Below are 2500 nucleotides of genomic sequence, written 5' to 3'. Positions count from 1 at the left end.
ATCGGCAGGAGTGCCAGCGAGGACCATGGCGACGGGAGGAGTGAAATCGGCGGGAACGGCGACGAAACTGGTGACTTCAACACCGGTTTCCACCGGAGAAGTGCGTCGGATGCTGGCGGATGCAAAAGCTGACAATGAGACGATGGTCGGCATTGTCAAGCGGTTGGAGGAGCAAATCCAGTTGCTGCGCTTGCAAATGGAGGCCTCCAACGAGCAGCTGAAGGAAGCGCAAAGGGAGGTAAGAGAGGCGCGCGAAGAAGCTCGGGTACGCGAAGCGGAACACCGCGAAGAGCTTCGCAAGGAGAAGGAGCTGTTCAACGCTCTTCTAGCGCAAACCCTTGGTGGAACCAGCGGAGCTCGGCTAGAGAGCCAGCAGGAACTGCAGCGAGAGCAGGAGCTGCTTCGGAGGATGGAAAGCCAGCAACGACAGGAACAGCGGCAACAGCTGGAAGATCAACAGCGCCAAAGGTGGCGTCAGCAGCAGCAGAAACAACAACGGCAGCAGCGGCTACCTGCGCAGCAATGGCCGACGGTGCAGCAGAGCGTGCGTGCTCAGCGTCAGGGCGTGACGGAGTCGGCATCCTCGGCGGTACCGGACGAGGCAGGAACGTGGGTGGAGGTCGTTCGCGGCAATCGGCGCGGGAATCAGCAGAACGGAGTGAATCTGCCCCAGCAGTCAGCCCAGCGGCAGCCAGCACACCGGCAGCATCAGCAGTGGCCGCACCAGCAAAGTGGGCAGCAGCAGCAGCAGCGGATGGGCATTCATCAGCAGGAGAAGCGGCGTCCGCGACGAAAACGCCCGGATGAAATCGTCGTTGTGCCCGCCCCAGGAGTGTCCTTCAAGGAAATGTATGTGAAGATACGGACCAACCCGCGGATTGCCGATTTCCAGCGGCAAATTGGGGTTGGCAGAAGAACGCCGAGGACCACCTCCTGCTGCCTTTGTCCCGCGACGTCGATAGCGCGGCGCTGAAGGACATCATCCAGGAGGTCATCGGGGAACGTGGATCGGTAACCGTCAAAACAGAGATGGCCGAGGTCGTCCTGACTGGAATCGACAACATGATCGACGAGGAGGCGATCAAAAGGCGCTCATGACCACTCTTGGAAAGCAGTCATTGGTGGCCACCGTGAACCTTTGGGAGCGCCGAGACATGACGAAGCGGGCTCGCGTGCGCCTCCCACGAGCAGAAGCGGAACTTGTCAAAGATCGTCGACTGGAGCTGGGCTACACGTATTGTTCGGTACATGAAGCCCCAAAAGTATCGGGTCAGCTGACTCGCTGCTTCCGGTGTCTGGAGCGGGGACACATCGCCGCGACGTGCACGAGTGAGGATCGGTCCAAGCGTTGTATACGGTGTGGTGACCAAACTCACAAGGCGTCGGGTTGCACCAACCAGATCAAGTGCATGCTGTGTGGCGGCGCCCACCGTATTGGTGCCGCAGCCTGCGGTGGACAACCCTCGAACTGAAATGGAAGCGCTACAGATCAACGTCAATCGCAGTAGGAGCGCGCAAGACCTGGCGCTCAACACGGTGGAGGATTATGAGCAGATACTCGTACAGTGACCACGTGTACATTCGGTTTGCTGTAGGGGAGCTGTTCCAGCGGTTAGCGGCAGATAGTCGTCGACAGGAGGGTCCTTCCACGCGAGAAAGCGGCACGAGATGGCGTAGCCGTCAGTTCGATGCCGAGCTTTTCGGTGTAGCGCTCGACGTAGCTTCGTTCGCAGAGCGGGTTACAAATGCCGAAAGCCTGGAGAGAGTCATGACGGAAGCAACAACCTCCGGCCGTTAGAAGGAGGATGATGGGGTAGGAAGTGCATGGGACAGCAAAAGGGTATGGCGCAGAAAAAAAATAAAAAAAATGCGTTGGGGTTTTTATTCCGTAAGGAAAAAGAATAAGGAACGAAATAAATAAAAACCAATAAAGGCGATGTCACATGACACATACTCCTGGTTCCAAGCCCCGCTAGGGAACGGGTCCAGGAGCAGGAGTGGGGATTTAACGTTAAGTTTATCTTACAAATAAATCCTAAAGTATTTAAAAAAAGAAGTGGAGCTTGCGGCTTAATTTGACTCAACACGGGAAAACTTACCAGGTCCGAACTTATTGAGGTAAGACAGATTGATAGCTCTTTCTCAAACTTAAGGGTAGTGGTGCATGGCCGTTCTTAGTTCGTGGAATGATTTGTCTGGTTAATTCCGATAACGAACGCGACTCAGTCAAGCTAACTAGAACGCTGTCAGTAGTGTGCCTCCGGGCGCACCTGACGTTAGAGTGGCGGGTGTCCTCACGGGTGCCCGTCACTTAGTTTGCCCTGCTTAGCGGGACAACTTGTGTTTAGCAAGATGAGATTGAGCGATAACAGGTCCGTGATGCCCTTAGATGTTCTGGGCTGCACGCGTGCTACAATGTGAGCAGCAGCGTGTTCTCGCCTTATGGCGCCCCCATTCCGAGAGGAACGGGAAATCACCCAAATGCTCATTTAGTAGGGAT

The sequence above is a fragment of the Anopheles arabiensis genome, chromosome X, assembly GCF_016920715.1.
Source record: "Anopheles arabiensis isolate DONGOLA chromosome X, AaraD3, whole genome shotgun sequence".
Lineage (NCBI taxonomy): Eukaryota > Metazoa > Arthropoda > Insecta > Diptera > Culicidae > Anopheles > Anopheles arabiensis.
This window is presented reverse-complemented; position numbering follows the sequence as displayed.